Source organism: Cataglyphis hispanica, chromosome 23 (genome assembly GCF_021464435.1).
Source record: "Cataglyphis hispanica isolate Lineage 1 chromosome 23, ULB_Chis1_1.0, whole genome shotgun sequence".
Lineage (NCBI taxonomy): Eukaryota > Metazoa > Arthropoda > Insecta > Hymenoptera > Formicidae > Cataglyphis > Cataglyphis hispanica.
The window spans coordinates 1,610,089-1,631,852 of NC_065976.1; the positions used below are offsets into that span (position 1 = coordinate 1,610,089).

A 21,764-nucleotide genomic window follows, 5' to 3' on the forward strand; every position below is an offset into this window, starting at 1 on the left:
CGAGAGAGTATATTTTTTATTCGATCTATGACGTAATATTAAAAAAAATAATATGATTGAAAAGAATAGGGTTTGCTATCACAAAAAGAATTGTTACTTTATTAAGTAAAGTTGATATCTTTATGTTTTTTATCTAATATATTATTTAATTATACTTTGTTTTATAGATGATAATGATTATATAATCATCAAGCGATTATTCTATGCGTTAAAAAGTCCTTGTTTATTGTTTAATTTAATAAGTTTATTGACGAAACTTCTACTTAGTAAATACAAGTTGATTAGAACTGTATTTAATCTGGAATACGGTTCAAACGCGCACAGATGCAACAATAAACGAGACGCACGCCTTCGACATGCGCGGTGAAATTAATTCGGCACCTCTCTCTTAAGTACTTAGACAGTAGAATTAACGAAGCTTGCACGGATCAGCCAACCCAGACACAATTAACTCAGTAATTGTTTTCCGTAAACAATCTTGGAATTAACTGCCTTGTTCTCTTCAGCGTATTTTCATTATTAGTTTGACACGATTTTTTCGTTAAAATTATCGATGTACAAAATATTTAATGTAGAAGCGTTATTTTCTATTGCATTATTATTTCTTTTTTCCATTTTATAGCAAATATAAATAAGAAAAAGCGCAATTTTTCTCAAAGAATTTATCAATTAAAAATCGTTAAATAGTTTAAATTATTAAGCATGACGAGGGAAGAAAATCTTCTTTTATCGTATGTTATTACTGTCAGCGAAAATTTCGCAAACGTGATAAAATGATGGTAATGACGTATATCCGATTTGATAGCCAGACACGATTAAATGACCGAGAATATGAAGCACGGTAAAAAGTCGTGGCGAAGCTGTAGTTTCGTTGGCAAGCTAAAGCGGACTGCTAAAAAGTTCGCTGTAATTTCCGCTAAAGTAACTGCGCAAAATTCGTACATCATACCGTCTCTGGCGCATATAGGAATTTTACGTTCGATTTACTACATATATCTCGCGCGTTACAAGAGATGGCACGGCTGTGTGTGAATATGGACATTTTTATGTAAATTATCGTGACTGTAATGGAAAGTCGCAGCTCTTCGTGTACATTGTGGAGATTTACGATCGATAAATCGTTGCGTGGGCGGAAATAAAAATTGCAATCATTAAGATACGACAGCCCGTAAGCATTGAGTAAATGAGCAACAGTTTTCCAGCGAGATGCTTTTTCCATATTTTTCCATAATGTACACGGCATCGTAAAGCTGTTTATATCTTTCTTGAAATATAAGAATTATAGAAGTAGAGAATTGATGATTTGAAGACATCTTATTTTATCTTATTAAAAAAAGATTACGGAATAAATTACTCACCAATTGTTGTGCGTCAGCCAAATGTAAATTTGCCATTCCATTGATGTCACTTCCAAAGTCCACAAAAGAAGATGCACACGAATAAATCGCGAAAGTACACTCGATTATAATCACGCGAGCGATATACGATTTAATATTACATTTTCGAAGCTAATACTTTTGTACACACATTTGCCAATTCACTTTTGACGCGAAAAGAACGCGGAAAATACGTCGATAATTCCCTCCGGCAAAAAAAAAAAACTAGCAATTTTTTTCGATAATTTAATATTCACGATACGACTGTATATTATATCTACTTCGTGTCGATCGCGGTGAGAATAATTACTATTATATTAACGTAAGAAAAATATTACGCGAACAACCGAAATTTCACTCGCGTCCGTACTCGTTTACTTTCGACGACGGAATGAGTGAAAGAATGCGGGAACGCCATTGTTTTTTGTACTATTAACTCGGCGCGAAGATCGGAATGTAAACATGTTTACGTTTAAGGATACGCATTCCACGGAGAGACTCGAACAGTGGGGTAAGGTGGTGGGGGAAGGGAAGACGCGAGCTCGCGTGAATACAATTGCGTATGTCATTCATATTATGTTTTAACGCGCGCTTCCGAGAACATCGCTTGTCTGTACAAAACTAATCGCGCATATATATATATACCGCGTACAATGAAATCCGAATGCACGACTATTTAATTTTGCTATCATCTAGTAACTGTCTTTCGATGGACGAAGAATTTCGATATTTGAACCGCGCGATTAACGTGACGCGTCGCCGTGTCAAGGTGCCAACTAGTCGCGATAAAACGCAGTTGGCGGGCTTGTAAGTGGCCTAGTTTATACCGATAAACTTTAATACGTATTAAGTACTACATTGACCAATCATAGCTATTCCTTTAAAGAATGGAATGGTTGTGATTGGTCGGTAGTATTTCGTACGTATTAAAGGATATCGGTGTAAACTAGATCAGTGACTCGCGTCGATCTCGAACCCAGACTCTTCGCGTTCTCCAGTCGCACGACATTATTTCGCCGCTAATGTACGAGAGTACGAATGTAAAATGGAATGTAAAATTTATCGTTAGAATATCGGCTACTTGCTCTGTAATTGTGAAACTATCAATTTAATAGAAATCTTATTCGATCGCGATTAGTCGTGGCTCGGGCAGAACGTGAAAACATTTGTCGCGCGGTAAGCAGCGACGCGGTAGTTAATCTAACCAAATCTTCCGCTTCGAAAAAAACGGTTACTCGATTGCATGCATATAAATGTCGTCGGGAGTGCCGAATAAAAGTGTCGAGTGATTGTTGCAATTACGCGAGTGCAAATGCGAGAAAATATATAACGGTAATCGATATTCCATCAACATTACATTGCCGCGCGTAAAGAGAGAAGGAAGTACCGCGAAATTTTTTGAGTGATTAATATTTGAATAAATAAATGTATATCGGGAGTGTCGAAGAAAGTATCGTGCAATTGTCGAATTTTAAATATCGCCGATAGAATAACGATAGTAATTGACATTCAGTTACGTACAATGGATCATCGATAATCAAAACTTTTCATGGAAAGATGAACACAACAAGTAAGGAGAAGAAAACAGCGTGACAACGACCTGTGAGTTTATAATTTTTTAATAATTATAATTTCTTTTCGTATATTATTTATATGGCAAGTTAATATATTGTTCACATATTGTGCAATAGTAATTTTTATTTTGTTATAAATTACTGAAAAATATTTGTCAATAATATAATTAAAAATTATTTTGCACATATACGTTAAAAGTGAGATGTACATATTTTTTTGTACTTATTTCTCCGTAATTTTTAAATTACATTATTTACTTGATTTATATAATCAAGATAGGAAAAATTAGCATATATCGACGCATGAAATTTTATAATAAAAAGTAAATTTTGCTATTGTAGTAAAAAGATATACATAGAATTTATTTTCACATCTTTTGAAATATAGATTAAAAAAATAGAATCAATAATATATGAAATGCATAGTTATAGTTAATCTGATCTAATCAATAGTAACATAGTAAACATTGCTTGCCGACATTAATTGTAGAGCCATTCGTAATCTCTTTATGAGCGACAAATTTTATTAATATAATATTATTTATTTAACCAATAATTGATTTTATATAACATTGTAATTATGGATACCGCAAATGTATATAATCTTTTACGTACAATACATACAAAATACGCGCATATAAAATTGGGAATTTATAAAACATTGCATGTAAAATATTTCTTAAAAGAATGGAGCAATTATTTAAATAATAATAATTAATAATAATAATAATAATAATTTTTGATTGGTTTGATTATTTAAAGAATAAATTACTACATTAATTTAAACATTATATTATTCAATCATCTCTATTAATTTAAACAGATTAATTTCAATATTAAATTTTTAATTAGCTACTTTATTGATGCTGTTTTTACCATTAATTACATTTAAGAAATCGTAGATACGTTTCATTTCGTTTTAAATGGTATGTAAATTTGCAAAACGGTGGAAAAATTTATTCATTGATATTGGATAAAAAATCTGCATATATACATCTTTAAATTAATTAAAAATACGTTCGTTCTCTATTTCTGCGGAAGTAATTTGCATTGAGATTTAAAAGAAATACGCGATAGTTTAGATACTATTAAAGATCCGCCCAATAATAAATTGTCGACATTGACGATGAAAAAATAGTCGCACGCTATGATTTAGAGAATGTATTTTTGCACGATTATTTTGTACATTGCCCTTATGATTCTTCCATATTTCGAACGAGTGTGGAAACCTTGATGTCTTATTTATTGTTATCCAATCGACTTATTTGCACAACACATAGATCTAATAATTTATCGCGAATTAATTATCTTAACAAAAATTGAAACTTGTATATTTTTTTAAATTTTCTTTTTAATAATTTTAATAGATTGAAATTTTTATGATTAAAAAAAATATTATTTGGATAATTTTTAGATAAATACATAATAAAAATATTGTCCTTTGACTTGTTGCCACATAATCGTATAAAAGATTTCGTAAAATTCTTTAATTTTATTTTTTCAATTAATTTTTGAATAGATATTATTTAAACAAAATTTTGACTTCAAAAAATTTAATATTAAAAATTATAAAAATATGAAAAGTGCGATTAGAAATAATATTTAATTATTTTTACTCAAAAATAACTTATTTGAAACTTGGCAAAATTATATATCCGCTTGTACATATGTTCATTATTTTTATATTATAATTAATTTGTTTTGGCGACAAATATTGCAATATTTATGAGACATTGACAAGATACGCATGAAACATGCGTTATAGAATAAAATCTTAACAAACAGTGGAAGAACATGTTTCGGATTTTGCTGAAACCATTTCTTAAGCTTTTCTTGCCAAAATTAAAGATCGCTCTCTGGATGGCTGCTTCTGTCTTAGAGTTTTTTTATTTTTTTGAATCGGTGAATTACCGCGATAAAAGTTCCTCTAGATGGTTCCGGGTCGTTGATGATAAGCGAGCTCTTTCCCGCGTTTCGGCTTCGTAGCAGCCTCCTTTACCACAGGGCGACGCAATGCGCCGCCAGGTGGTGACCATGTAAAATGCATGAGGGTCGTGTACGGCGTGTATACGAGCGCCGCCGGCTGGTAACCAAGCCCTTTTCTTTCCCCCCCCCCCCCCCTTCCTACCTTTGCGCTTCTCTCTGAATGCGGGAATTAAAACGCAATTTCCTGCACAAAGCGGGACAGTTTATGCTGTGGTCCCCCCTTCTTTCTCTCTCGATTCTCCTTCTTTCTTTCCGCTCTCCTCGTCCTCTGCTTCTTCCACTTCACCACTGTCGCCTCTCCCAGCTCGGTGTCTGCTTAATGAAGCTTTCCTGCGAGGGCCCTCCTTCTTTTTGCTCAGCCACAAGCGGGTTACACGCCGCTTGCAAGCAGCGCGTTGCTCCGTCGCGAGCAACTTTGCGTTGTTCCCCGTTCCGCCTGTGATTTTACCCACTCGCCTTGTTCTTTTTACGACGGTCGTGACCAACCTTTCCAACACTTCTCTCGTCGCCGGCAAACCGGCTCTCTTAGTCGCACTTCCGTTTCCGCAGTCGTTTACGTAAAAGTCGCCCAGTGCACCGTCTAGTGGTTAAAGGACGTTTTTAGGCGAATTGTGCACGACCCTCGAGAGCAATATAGCTTCTTCTTTCTCGGCAAGCTTCAACTGCGTAACACGCCTATTAGTTTGACAGTTCTATCCCGTCTTTTTAAAGACGCTCTAAAAAGCGAGAATTTTCTAAGGAAGAGTAAAAGTCTGAAACTTATTTATATTTTTAAAATATAATTTATTTTTTATTTGTATCAATCGATATTCTTTAAGTTAAATTTATATTTTCCAATCTCTTTTTTTTTTTTTAATATTCTTTGAGGCGCTTTATATAACTGTACTTATTTTACATCTGGACACAAGCTATTTTATATATACGATATTTTATATCCAATGACGCTGAATCTGCTACAGTGATTCCGCTATCTCTGATCATTCGTCTGTACAAAGGAGTATGTAGTACATTTTATTCATACCCAATTTGAGCATAAATATTTATGTCTGAACATACACGTGGACAGTAACATAAAACCTGTATATAAACTTAGCTTTCTTATTCATATGAAACAGGAATTTATACTCCCCGTTCCCTAAATACGAGTTTATACTCCACTTTCTTCGCGTAGCCCCCATTGTCTCGCCCTGTCTTATCCCATTTCGTCATGCGGACAGTCTAAGCCTGCAAGCTCAAACCTCCGACATGCTGGAGGAACGTGCTAGAGTCGAAGTCAAGAGGCGACCAACGATGCTCGAGGAAAATCGAGTGAGAATGAGGCGTGTGTGTGAAGTCGAGTGGTTAGAACGATGGGGGGAGGATTTTGAGGTGGAAGTAAACTCGGTTAAAGGGTCGCGCGCTCCCTGCAGGCCTCTACGAGAGAGAGAAGTGTGGCTCGAAAGAATTGCCGGTTGTTGCCTGTGCAGTGAATGAATGTGATTTTCCAAAGAGTTCAACCATCTTTTTTTCCCTATTTCTCTCTTTCTTGAGTGCAAAACTGCATGCGCGTGACTATATGTATATAGGAATAGGTGTACAAAATGTTCTCGACGGATAAGCATCGTAAAACACGATAAAGCTGACGCTTACGGAAATGGAGTAAACTGCTCCTTAGTGACAATAGTAAAACGGATTATACTATATTTTTTGTCTTTTTTTATCTTTCAGTAAAATTGAAGTAAACTCTAATAATTAAAATTAATTTCTAAATAAAATAAGACTTTTTTTCTTGTTCAGAACTTTATTATTCAGAAAAGTAAAAAAATATTAGATTAATATTGACAATTCTTTAAAATTATTTTTTCTCTTTTCTCTTCTCTCGACTTTTCAATGTACATTTACCAGTCGAAGATTTCGTTGATGATTGATTACATCAGACGACAAAGTACTTGGCAACCATTTTAAAAGTCACGCTTCGCGTCCCAATATTTGTATGTCAGTGCCAACTTTTGAAAAGATGTTTCAAAATGCATACGTATATCATATACAAGGTATGCAAACTAACTCTGCGACGTGGTTTTGTCCGCAAACTCGCGCAGCGTCGTGCGCATAGTTGCTCGATTACGTTAGATACACCCCATATATATATATATATATATATATATATATATATATATATACATATATGCAGACATATACACGTATGCACACAATAGAATGTATTGTACGTTGCCGTTTGTGCCAGCGCTTCTCGTGCGTGTGTGTTGTAAGAGCATAAGGGGACGTAAATCTCGCGTCGACATAAATTCCTTTATCGCGGAGCGTCTTGCAGCGAAAACGCGATGCCTGGCCAGTTCTTACTTTTCCTCTTACTGCGAGTCTCTATAGGGTTCTTGCTATTCTCGGCGATATGCGTTCCGGGATAACGGAGCCTCCGAAGCAGCGACAACGCCCTTAGCAAATATTAGTTGTAAAATAAATCTGGCAGAGTTGGAACTGTGCCTCGAACGATAATCCTTTGTTTACTGCGGGGAACAAAGATCCCAGTTAGTAAAACGACGCGTAAAAATATCGTATTGTCTTCGATCCTACAGGGATCATGCTCCAATTTTGCGAGAGTTTTGCGATGTTTATTGCATTGAATGTATATACATATATATATATATATATAACGCAACGTTATACAGCGTATTCTCTCGTGAGAAAAAAATGGAGCGCGCCTGATATAAGTTTATTAAACTCTATCCATCATCTTATACTAAGACGGATTTTACATTAAAATTACGACAAGGGGTCTGAATGTGATTAATATTCTTAACTACGTTTTGTACGCTTTCGCATTTTGAATGTCATTTAATCGAAAGTCAGTGCTAATATAACGAACTTTTTAATTTCAGGATACATTGCAAATTAGAAAATTTTTTTTACATTTTTTACAACTAATACATATTCGGAATTTTCTTAAAAAAAATTTATAAGATTTGTATTAATATTATTGAGATTTGTATTTATCGATTGTATAAACGTTGAGATGTATAATCTATATTTACAACAGTTATGTGGAGAAAAATGAAAGGGAGAGGATTTCTCATTATCTTTCGAGATATGACATAGAAATGAATGCGCTGATTGCTGTGCACTTTCGTCACAGTGACTTACCAAGAGCGGTCATTCTTGTTATATTTTATCTCTTTCTATTCTCTGAGAGTAGAAAGGTTGGAATAGGTGCGGGATACACGTCGCGCCAATTAACAGTTCGCGATGTCGCTCGAGCGGCAATCGAGACAACGGAATAAGAGGAAACCAATTATCTGCCCGAGCGAGTGGCTGGCCGCCAACGCAGTTGTTTCCTAATTGCACCAACGTCCGGTCATTGCGCCCTACGCCCCCGTACATATCCCTGCGGAAGCGGCACCCTCCGATCGAGCAGGGTAAACTTTGCCCGAATTTGCGTTCGCTCGACGCGCGTGTGACGGCAGCTTTTCACAGCCTACGTGATAGGAATTCCATTTTGGAAACGTGTTTTGTGCGAGAAAGCTGCAGAAGATCGTTTATTACTCTGTACGAGGAATTTAGTCGAAAAAAAATAACAAGAATCATTCTTTTTTTTTTAATGGAATTATCGTTCTATAAAGAACGTGTCAGATATATTTCATAATGTTTTTCTTGAAAAAAGATGTAGAATATTTTTTTGTTTTATTTAAATATTATATTTATTTTTATTTTTATTGGAATATAATTTGGACTGTAACATCTATTACATTCTCTTTATAATTTGTCAGCTTCATAACTGATATGTGTCAAAAGAATAGCTATTCTTTATTTGTTGCATTTATCGCTGAATATATTTATTACAATAATGGAATGCAGATCTTCGGGATATTTTGTCTGTATAGCATAAATAATTTTCAGTGGATTTTTATTATTACTTTTATCGTTTCACTTAGCTATCTCTCCAAGCGTAATCATTAACGAAGAGAAGAAATGTATGTAGATTTTTTTGTATAAATACGTTTTTTTTTATAATATTCAGAAATTGTGTACTTAAATTTTATAATTTTTAATATTTATTAAGATTTTCTCACGTGTTTTGAAAAATCGCGAGATATATTTATTATATAGTTAATAATATCTTGAACAAAATCTTTTTTTTTTATATTATATATTTTCAGCAAAATAGAATTTTTTATTTTAATGAATTAAAAAAAATACCTTTTACGTTTTAATATTAAAAATTATAAATATTTAAATTTCTATCTCTGAAAAATAGATCATAGATTCCTATATTTTATTAACCTATATATTATTTAAAAACTGAAATTCTTTATACCATGTTTCTTTATACTATATTTTTTATCTTCTACGTATTATGCTCTTTCTAATAAATATTAAAAAGGATATAAAAACATTTGCGTGTATCTATGTCATATTGTTACATCTCTATTCTTTTATAGAAGAAGTATAAAATTACATATAAAACATACAAATGTTAATGTTTAATGTGCTTATTAATAGATTTTAAGAGTAGATTTTAAATATATTTCTTTATGACGGTATATTAAAAAAATATTATTATTATAAAAGTTTTCATAATTTTTAAATATAATACGAATAATATTATCAGTTAATATATGAAATCATTCATTATCATCATTTTCGGACTGTATTCAGAATTCGTCCGGTTTTTCAAATTAACAATGAAATGTCAACGCGAATCCGAACAAGTTCAATGAACTCATAACGATTAGTAAAAACGACATCCATAAAAAAATATTTATTCTGGCTAATTTTATTGCGACGTAATCGCGTCTGCTGCCAAATTGCGATCAGAAATGACGTGAAGCTTAAGAATCGCCTGGAAGGTCTCGCGTCCGATATTTAATAAGTGTACTGCCCTATATGTATAGCGTCAAAAGATAATGGGTGGTGACGTGACGATGAGAAAAAGACAAGGGAAGAAGGTTCAGATAACGCAATTCGCTATTTACGTAACAAAAAGCGCTTCTCTTCCTCTTCGTGCATAGCAGAAGAATGGGAGGGAGAGAGGGAGATATATGTATATCAGCGCAAACCACGCGTGTCGAGGAGGGCGGAAAAGAGGTTACATATATAACGTGAGTGCCATATATCCGCGCAATATGTCTGTAAACGACAGGATAAGGATGGACGAGCGAGTTCTCGGTCCAAGGACGTTCTATGACCAACACTTTCCCTCCCCCTTCCTCCCCCCCCTCTCTCTCTCTCTCTCTCTCTCTTTCTATGACAATGGCTCACGTAAAACAGAATGGGATAGGAATAACAAGGAACGGTGTCTACGTTGATACAGGCGGGGAGCGAATTTATGTGAGTTAGTGGGCGTAAGAATAAAGGGAGGGTAAGAGAGGAGCAGCTCGTCTCCGTTTTACTACCCCGCTCCGCGATTTGCATAACGCGCACTCTACTCGTCTTCCCCTCTTTCAATCTTCCTGCTGACAACCCGCTCGCTATCGCTTCTTGGCGAAACGTCTCCGCTGAATGTATTGCACGTTATGTCGAACGTTTGCAGAAGCGCGATGCGAACTTTGATGTTGAAACGATCATGAAAAAAACCTCAAGAAAATTATTAAAATTAATCGAGCAATTAGGCCAATGAATGATAAGAAGCGTGCATTATTTGAAAAAATTTACGTTTGGGGGAATATAGGCTGCTGTTTTGAAATAATTTATTATTTTATTAGATCTCTACTATAGATATTATAGATTCTCTAAGATTAATATCGGATATTCCAGTTGCACCTGGCGCTCGATGCTGACACATTTATGAACATCATTCTTTCTTAGATATTCGTTCTTATATCTTTCGTCTTCGTTTTACATCGAACATTTTCCTAGTATTGCTCTATGCATCTGACCTGATTCGTTGGAGTCTATTAAAAAATGCTCAATCTACGTTTGACATAGATTTCGCTTTACTAGTACGCTTTGTAATCTCATATATACCAAGAAATTTTGACGTTATTCTTTTGAAAATCGGTTTGAACGATATTGACTTATCGAAATCAAAACGGTTTACCGGAATATATACAATGATTAAATAACGGCATTAATTAGATATCGGTAGCATAGTTTAGATATTGTCGTAAAAAATTGGCGCAATCAACAGTGAGGTGAATTTCGCGAAAATGGATCTTGTTTATTCAAGACTTAAGGCAAGACGAAAGTAGTTGGAAGAACGGTAACGTTAAGTTGGAGCGCGGTTTCTCGGGCGAGATCAAGCGCGCCGTCGAGCATTAATCTCGCGTAATCTCGCGGAGCTGGTGCGAGTTGAATCCCGATCTGGTTCCAATTAAAAGGGCCGCGGGAAGCCCTCGAAAGCAAATTGGCGTCGGGTGTAACCAGCGCGAACTGGTTCGTTGACTTTAATTTCGAAGCATCTCTCCTATCTCCTTTTCTCTCTTGTGCGACTTTCTCTTTCCGTCTCCTCTTTTCACACTGACGACCCGATCCTCCCGACGCCGTCCTGTCCTTTTTCTCGCTTTATCTTGCGTTCCTACGATTTCCGGTGATCTCGACGACTGCGCCCGGAATCGACGACTTTACGAAAGGACGCCTGTAATTGGATGGTCTCGCTTTATTGACGGTGGAATTAGCCCGTTCGAACGTGCTCTCTGAGGCGGGATGCTAGAGCGTTCCGGATGCGATCCCGATTTCCGGTGAATTTCCGAGGCTGTTGCTCGCACATTTTTGAATTTCCGTTCACGCGTGATAGATTTGACGTGACTTGCCGCATCACTTGGCGGTCGATCCCCTCGAAATCTTTCTGAATTTTCCGCGCAATAAAATATTAACCGCATATTAAATACCTGCACCTTTATGGTCTTAAAGCGGATATGTTATGCGCGAGACACTGCAAGATGTTTCTTTGGCACTGGAGAACAGCTTTGCCTGCTATTTCTGCGAAATGTGCATGTGGAAAATATTCTCCCCGTTGTATCTGCTCTAGTTTTATATCGCGCGTTTACATAAACAATTGTTATTGCTTCACTTTGCATACGTAATCTTCAGAAAATATGAAAACTAATATACGACGACATTGTGTAGAATTTCGTTTAGATTTTTTCGGTGAGAGGAAAGCCGGGCATCTCGGTTATATTTCGACTATTCGATATTCGAGTACGGTAATATCCGGCGGTATCTGATGGAAGTTGCTGTTTTTCCGAAGTCGTGCTCTATTAAAGTTTTCCTGTCTGCGCGCCGGGAATGAGAGAATGAGGTTCCTGGAGCATCCGCGATCCGCGGGCGGAATGCAGCGGTGAAGGCGAGACAGAAACAGGGCGCGCGGAGAACCGGATTGTAAATTAGAATCCCCATAAAGCGTAAACCAGAACGCGGCACGCGGGGATTGCAAATGGCGCCGTAGCCTCAAGGGTGGTTTACGTTACGAGGGGGCGCCGAGAGAGAGGGTTGCGCACACAGACGCAGCCGGATAGATGGGATCGAGTTGTTCTCTAACAGCGCAGATTGTTAGTAGACATTCGCAACTTCTTACTGGCGGTTGTTACTGCGATCTCCTGAACTTTTGTCGATGCTTTCAAGCAAAGTCTCGCATTCATCGTTTTGCTCTTCTCTCCCGATTTCCACGTCGCTCCTTATTTTCAGAGCCACGTTACGATCACGTATCGACTACTCACTTAGACGTAGCACGCGCGCGCGGTCAGAATCGATAAATCCTCGTACGCTTTTTTTTTCCAACTTCGTCATTTCCACGAACTACCTTACTTCCTACGCGAATTTTTCTTTCTCCCTGGTTTCCTGCATCGTCGGTTCTTGGCTTCTATCTCGTAACCGGGAATTTCGATTCAGCCGCATAGGAGAAATGCTTAGGATCGACGGGAATTTAATTAGTCGAGAAAGGACGACGGCGTTGAAAGATTTTGGCCGTGTGCACGTATATGTGTGTGTATATAACGTCTTCGTGAAAGTGTATGTATGTGTATAACAGAAAGATGTTCGTCTCGAGAGTAGACTCCGGGGATCGTAGGTCGTAGGCTCGAGCGTGATAAAAAGAAGCCGAAGTCGTTCCTCGTTTTATGCGAAACTCAATAAAAAGCATTGTTTTCGTCGCGCAGGATAGCGGAACGTGAATCACCATACGAGTTTCTGGGCATCTCCGCGATAAAGTGCGATATAGTCATTCGATTTGTAATGTTACGTGCGAGAATAAAATTATAGATGCTAGAAAATGGTCGCCTTTTACGACAAATAATACAAAGTGCCGAGTATATTTCGCGGCAATTTTTTTGAGCGAAGAAGTGCTTTTAAGTGTGAATGACTGACTATTTTGGAGTCTGATTTTTATTTGCTGGCTTATTTGTTTGACAGTTTACCACAAGGAGAGCGGAAATGAAATCGTTACCTAACCCATTGAGAAAATAAATAGTGAATATTTTTATTTTTTATATTTAAAAAAAACGCAAGCAAGTTTAAAATTTTAATTTCATTATATATATTATCTTAGTATTTTTTAATTACGATAAAAGTACAAGCCGATATTATGATTTGGCTGTAGTTTGTTTCATACAAAAGGATATATTAAATGGTCGAGACCTATTGTTAATCCCGTTATATAATGCCTCGAATGGCAGATGGACGATTTCCAAACCGGGTCGCAGTTATACCACAATGCGATTTCCGTTTGTCGCATATCATTAATATATAAAGTTGAATCAATATACATAAAGCTTGAATCATACTCACTCTTTCGACATTGCAGTATTTGACAATACAATAGATGCTTTAATCCACATTGTCCTTTGCGACTTGTGACCAAGTTATGTGCGAGTTATGCCTATTAACTCGTATAAGCCAATAAAACATTCTTGAAAAATTACATAATTGTCAAGTAAAAGAATTAAAATAAATGCAACTTGTTAGATTTTACCTTGGTTATATTAACATTATTATGAATTATTAACTCTTTGACATTTTTGATAAGCTTAATCCGAATTATTTTGAGTTGTTTTGAGCTTTTACTTGTCTTTTATTAATTATTTTAAAAAAAAAGTAAAACTCAAACCATAAAAATTTACAATTAAAAAGATCTTTAAATTAAACAGTGGGAGATTTTTAATACTTTATAGTTTTAGGACTGTCTTGTGCGAAATTTATATTAAAATGGGTCGAGATCAAATATTTAACTATCGCAAATTTCATCATTTGCATGCGTTCACGGAGAATTTCGCATCGTGCATCGTGTAATTCATCTGTTTTCGTCACACACAGGCCAATAGAGATGCCATTAGACGATGCGTGATACTATCGGCCATGTAAACACGCGTGTGCATGTCGACGTGAATTATGCCCGATAAATCTTGTGCGCAGATCCGTTGATTCGGGCTTTCTTCGGGATCTCACCATTTTCTGGTCGACCACTTAAGGATTTACGACCGTTCGGATTTGCGCGCGAGATATTTATGCTCTTGTCAGGCTGTCGCGGTTAGCTGCGTAGACAGCGCCAGTGAGGCTCGATCGTGACAATCCGATCCGGCTTTATCCACGGTTAATTCCGGGAAGTCTACGTTGCCGGATTGTAATTGAATCGTCACGCACCGTGTAAGGCCATTGATTACTTCCCGCGGATTCCGAATTACTACGCTCACCACCAACCCCCGATCGTCGCGATGACTGTCGCACGTTTGACTATCAGCTGCAGGCTGTAAAAGCGAATTTACATGGTTCATTCTTAGTTTTGAGTGGATAATTCGAAATAAGTTAAATTATTTGAGCATAATAACGCAGCACAAATAAAAAACTGATTTAGATATGTATTAGTTTTTTTTTTCTTTTACCACAATAAAAAATTATTGTATTAAATATAATAAATATGTTACAAAATAAATTGTATTATAGAATAGACATTTTCAAGAATTTTTGTCTATTATTCCTATAAAGTAGGTGAAAGGTAGGAAAGATATTTACTATAATAAATTATTATGGTCGAAGTAAAGTAGTCGTTTATTACGGATTTTATCACGCTATCTCAAAAACAGTTATATTTTATATGTTGAAAAAAAATATAGAAAAAAATATTTCTTTATATTTATTTTATTTTTATATAATGAGATATGATACTTTATGTATACGTATTTTGGAAATGATACTTATAACGTTTTACATAGTTTCTATAATATAATAGAGACTGACACACCACCATATCCACACACACACATACATCTCTTTCATAAAAGTTCGCATTATAATCTCATAATATATTTTATTATGAGATTATAATGCAAACTTTTATGAAAGAGATGTATGTATGTGTTAAAAAAAAATAGACGCACTTATGACATGCAATTTAGTACAAGTATCTTTGTGTATCCGGAAGTACTAATGATTCTTCGCGTTAGTTGTGCTTCTCATGTAGCATGTACATGGTGCGAAACGTGGGTGGTAAAAAACTTGTAAATTAAAGTAATATACCTTTGTGTGTTGCCGGCAAAAATAATGCGCCGTGCGAAATGTAGGACCCTCTCGTGGCTTACATCGCTCCGCGCGTGTTTAATGCATGCTGGAAAAATATGCGCAAGGTACTTGTCGCTTTTTATTCCGTTGTTACGAAAATTGGATTCTACGATGATATAGAACAGTATAATAATAATGAATAATGTAGACGTGCTACAATAAACGAATTACATAGCTTGTGAACTTTTATAAGACAGATTTAACAGGGCATTTGTTGCCATTTTACATCTCTAACCGACTCGTACACGAAAGAGATAATGAATTTATTTATGTTATGCGTATTATAAATATAAATATAAAATAAATGTGTGTTTGTGTGTAAAAATACAAATTATTAACTTTTGCGTATAAAATTATTTTTTAGACTAGAAATTTTATATCATTTTATTGGATTAACTTTCATACATTATGTGATTTAATATGATATGAAAGTAATAGTATCTATATTTTTCTGCAAAATATCATTGTAGCGCGGTATTAATTATTATTATACATTATAGTGTCAATAATGTGCTTTTATATGTTGAGCAAATTAATACAAGTTGAAAAATACGCGTGTTTCTTGTCGCAAAAATCTATTTTTCATAATCTGCGCATTCAATTAAAATCGTAAGTACTTTGATTTGTGCTGCATCGTCGCATATTATGAATGTTGCACGCGGTGCTAGAGTTACGAGTAATATCTTTGCTTTGATGCTCCATTTCTTGATCCTAGCACCATCTTTCTCTGTGCGCTCTTTATTGAAAGGATAAAATTCTCATATTGCTACGAGATGCGTCGTGATTGTCTGGCGTCATTTCATTTTTCCAATAGACCCCACACAGCCAAGAGACGATCACTACTCTTCTCTTGTTCTCTTTCTCTTTTCTTCTCTCCTTTTTTCTCTGCACATCGCTCTTAGATTATCGCAGAAAGAAAGAGAAGAAAAAGGGTCCGAGCGACGGAAAGAGAGAGGCACAAAGGGGGAGGTTAAGAGGACGGAAGGAAGGAAGGAAGAAAGCAAGCACGAGAAGAAGGAGTGCTTGGTGAAGTGTCTCGAGGTCGGGGAGCGATAAGCAGATTATCCATCATGGAGCCTGTCAGATCGTATAGAGAACCTGCCGCGGGTGAAGAACCTGCCTTCCATCCTACTAACTTGTCATAATATTAATGTTCCCACGTCTAAGCCGGCTATTTATAGGATAATCTAGAGATACGCGAGAGCCGTTCACTGGCGCATCGCGCAAAATTGTTTCGCCTCGCGCAGCAATCATCTATCAATTTCTCGCAATTTTTTTAATTTTATTATAATATTATTTTATCGTCTCGCGACTCATTTTATTCGCCGTCGATGACTTTTTGTTGCATCGAAGCGTCGTCGCTCGTTAAGCATCGAGATTGACGTCACTCCACGCGTAATTTCATCGTTATAACGCGCCATACGTGAAATGATGTGTATCCCCAACGACGTAAATTCCCAAACGTAACACGAATCTCATTCTCCTTTTACCAGAAGCGAGGGAGGATGCGCAGGACGATGATATCGAGAACGGGCGGGAGGGTCGGACAAGCGGGAACAAATTCGTTCGTGAATTACTTGCCTTTCTGAATTCCCGACGGCGGGTATTCTACCCTACCTATATCCACCTACCTATCTACCTGCAATAATTTATTTTCCGTGGAATTCGTTGCATTCTAACGGGGTGATAAATTAAGAGAGGTTCAATTGTTTCAAGGGAGCGAGTCCGCGGGTGGCCGCTACCGAGTCCGAAGATCCGGAAGCAGGCAGGGATACAGGGAGAATCGGGAGCAATGATCATTTCTACCTGTTCCATTTGCAAATTTGTCGAACAATTTTATCCGCGTTTGAGTGGCAATAAAAAAGAAAAGAAAATGAGGGAGAGAGGCGCCTTTTTCCTTCCGCGTAACGTTGCAATTCTTCGGCGAGGCGCGGCCATTGTATGCCGGCCGATCGATATTGGCTTGTTACAGGAATCGTAATCCCGGTGCGCACGCGAAAAGATGCAGCTTTTATTTTCGAATATAAAATAACACCGTAATATCACGCGGCCAATATTGCAGCCGGGATAATAATCACTGCGCGCGAGCAAACGCGCACGAAAGCTTGCGGTAATGCGCGGGGAAATATTATGGAAATATAGTGTGTATTATTGAACGTATTTACCGACAATCTCCAGCGAATTGCCGATGGAAATCCAAAATATCCGAAAATGCCTTTAGTCTACGGAGAAACGGATATTCAATGGATAGAAGTATCGGCATATAACTTGAGCATGCGTGTATTTATATATTTATATTTTATAGATTAAATATGCTTGCTGGATATTTATTTAGTCAATGTCGAATTTATGTATGTAACTATATCTATTGAGTACGCACAGATATATTTATAATTAGCAAAACTTTTCATTTTGACATATTGGCATATTTTAATGTACATGCGTCAATTCGCGCATCATGCAATCAAATTCGATATTTAAATCCGCTCGATCAAACAGTAACATTTTGCAATGCCGAATTCGATGGCACTGCAAATAACATTCGAGGCTTTTTAATTATCTGAGTTTTGATAGATCGAATTTATAATCGAGTATTTGTAAATCATATATTTATATTTTGCTTTGAAACAAGTTTTTAATCTCATACCTATGTTAACACATGTAACTTTTTTTTCTTATTTTTTTTTATTTTAATATATTTTATAACAGATAATTATACGAATATTCATGAAAAAGAAAATATATTTATTTTCTCGAATGAAGATCGCGCATTATATATATATATATATATATATATATATATATATATATATATACATACAGGTAATTTAAATTATTAATATATTTATTTGCAGTATTAATATAAATTAATTTCTGTTGAAAAGCTCGTGATTAATTTATAATAAAAAATAAAATTTTTTTCTTATATATAACATATCTAAAACTATCACCTTAAATTATTGTTTTTATTTCGATATGATATTCATGAGAAGATATAAATGGATTTAATTTACGAAAACATATAATTTTTGACTGTCTGGGTAAAGATTTATCATTTTGATGGCATAGACAACACACCAGGAACGAAGTAATCGAAACGCGACAAGAGTTTGTGCCACAAAGTGGAAGCCTCGAGGATCCGAGGAATTCCCGATGTGGCTTTGCAGGGTCGACGATGTTTAATCGGGCTGGAAATCGTATTAGGCGATTGCGGGTGCTGTGCACACCGCTGTGTCGCGCTTTGCATTCCCGATATAAATTGGGAGCAATTACATCGTTTGAAGTAGGCTATTAGACGCGGCAATACGGGCGAGGAAAAAGTCGCTGTGAAAAAGATCGGGCGAGGGAAAAGAACGGTCGCTTTCTCTCGCCGCCTTACGGGACACAAAGGACGGTAAATAAAGGATTTCGCAAAAAGGAGACGAGAATAAAAGTAGAGAGCGGCGCCGTCTCGCGCATATACTACGACTGTGCTTACGTTAGAGTCTGTTTCACACGCAAAATATTCTTACCTTTCCTGAAATTTTTGCAAATTTTTCTTTGACTTTAAGATTTCCTGAAATATTTTTGATCTCAAGATTCTTCTTTGTGTAATTTTGACAGACTTCTGTACATATTTTTTATACTTGCTTTCTAATACACGCAATAATAAATTAATATTAATATGTAACTTAATAACTTGTAAAGATATCTTAAATTATTTAATATTTATCTTTAATACCGCGTTTCAAACAAGATCATTTATTTGAAATGTCCTATATTATACACAGATACGAACAAACACAAACACACAAACACACACACACACACACACACACACACACACACACACACATATATATATACCTATATGCACTATATATACACGAACGCTTGCGTACATCTCAGAGGTCGTCGACAGAGCGTAGGAAAGTGCCGGTTTGCTCCTTTCTCGAATACTTGAAATCGTGTCGCGTCGCAGCCGCGGGTTGGGAATGCACTACGCCACCGCAAGGTACATTGGAATTTTCAATATTGTGTGCTGGACTGCTCTGATTAATGAGATGATATGGATCCCCAAGATGTTGTTTGATATCGCAAGTGATATTTGCATCATGAAAGTGTGGGAGAAGACGTGGTGGCAAAGTCGAAATACCCTTGAGATCGATTCGGATCCTGCGCGCCAAGTTCTTCCGAAGCTCTTCGAAAATGTAGATGTTCCGCTTAAATGTCACAAAATGATAAACGAGCAAAAAAGATTCAGGATGCAAGAATAGATTCTGTTACGAAGAATTATCCGACTAACGGTAGCGTTATTTATCGAGTTTTATTTATCAAAACTTATATTATTAAAGCATTGGTAAATGTTATCAATTAAATCTTTTTTTTATCTCATATTTATTTGTTTTGAATTTTAACTACCAATTTCAACTTTTATACACGTTGCAGAGAAAATATTTTAAAAGCTCTTTTTTTTTTTTTACAAAAGAAGATGATTCGTGGTAACAAAACGAGTTTAATTTGTAGAATAACTTTTTTTCGCCGAAAGCTTTACTTTCAAAAAAGAGAAAATTGTGTTTTTAACTATTATATGTAGATGTAGTCGCAATAGGGTATGTACATAACTTTAATACATGCGCGACGAACACAACAATTTCACGTGTTGCAACAATTTGATATCACATAAACCGGAATTTCATTTTCAACGTGAAACTCGAGTGGATGCGTCACTTTATAACGCGCTGTATTTTAGTTACCGATACTGAATGACAAATATCGGTAAGATAAAATAGAATGTCAATATACGAGCACCGATATTGTTGCACAAAGAAGTATAGTTTACCATGTCATTTGACGATGCACAAAACAAGTTTGTTCAAACGCTATAGACAAAATTACTACATTCATTGCGATGAACTTTTTCGACACACGTGTACGCAATAAATGCATGCTTTTTATATCGCGTTTTATATTCCGATACTCGGATAAATCCGACCAAATTTTATTCACGTTATGAAATTCGAACGGAATAACATAATCGCATTATGCAATAACGACATACATGACCATCCTGAAAAATCAATATTTGGAAAATGGATTAAGAAGAAATACCTCGATAATAAATTGCGAATACTCTGTTTATCATTAACAATGTCAATTTGGAAATAATTACCCTTCCGCATACGATGATGAAATGATTTATGCAACGAGCGAGCGCTTGTCGAAATCTATGATGTATCAATAATAACTAATCGTTGTTTTAACAAATAGCGCAGGGTATAATGGAGACTCATTATACGCGACTCGATTTCTCGGTTCTGAAATATGGCTGAAAATACATGCTCGTGCGCGCGCGTTTAATCCCGGTCGCTCGTTTTTTATAGCGAGGCCGAAACGAGGAGGAGCAAATCGAAATAAATTACCTTTATGTCTAAATATACGATAATGGTGCGAAAGATATTCATTTTTTGACATTTTGCAAAAATCGACTGATTTGACTCCGATTACTATTACTTGATTATAAAAGAGCGCGAATATAATGTATATAAATTTGATTAATAATAGAATTATTATGTTTAATTTTAAAAATGTCGCCAGTAAATAAATTAATAAACAAGTGTTTATACGACCAAACTGGCAATTTATTGTTTGATTATTATATCACGACGTTTCGACCATATGGTTTTGGTCCTTATCAAGTGAAACTAAAATTACAATACAATAAATAATGATAGTCATGTTACAAAGAAAAAAAAAGTAGGATTAAGCAACTTACGTTATAATTAAAAAGTAGAAAGAGAAAAATCGAAATGTCAAACTGACATTGTGTCAACCACTATGTTTGGAATACTGAGATCGACTAAACGACCTTTATTAATTTATCGTATATGTTGTTTAAATTCTCTGTATCTTTTTGGGAGTTAATAGTGTTGTCAAATTTTTTAATAAAAAACATTTCAGCTATTTCTCTCTTTCTTACATGTTTTTCGTTATGTAGAATATCAGGCGCTGACCAATCGAAGTCATGATCAACATGATATTCTACATAACGAAAAACATGTAAGAAAGAGAGAAACAGCTGAAATGTTTTACTATTAACTCCCAAAAAGATACAGAGAATTTAAACAACATATACGATAAATTAATAAAGGTCGTTTAGTCGATCTCAGTATTCCAAACATAGTGGTTGACACAATGTCAGTTTGACATTTCGATTTTTCTCTTTCTACTTTTTAATTATAACGTAAGTGCTTAATTCTATTTATTTCATTGTAACTTGACTATCATTATTTATAGTATTGTTATTTTAGTTTCACTTGATAAGGACCAAAACCATATGGTCGAAACGTCGTGATATAATAATCAA

The 21,764-nt window shown here is 35.6% G+C and overlaps 1 protein-coding gene and 1 long non-coding RNA gene across 5 annotated transcripts in view; one reads left to right on the plus strand and one right to left on the minus strand.

Moving 5' to 3' along the window:
* LOC126858031 (uncharacterized) overlaps positions 1-1,755 on the minus strand; it is a 73,821-nt gene extending 72,066 nt beyond the window's left edge. For all 4 annotated transcript variants that reach the window (XR_007688594.1, XR_007688595.1, XR_007688592.1 and 1 more), the window contains exon 1: positions 1,359-1,755. This is a non-coding gene — a long non-coding RNA (uncharacterized LOC126858031). The remainder of the gene's footprint in view (positions 1-1,358) is intronic.
* LOC126857999 (hemicentin-2) overlaps positions 1-21,764 on the plus strand; it is a 302,989-nt gene that overhangs the window by 122,626 nt on the left and 158,599 nt on the right. The window lies entirely within an intron of this gene.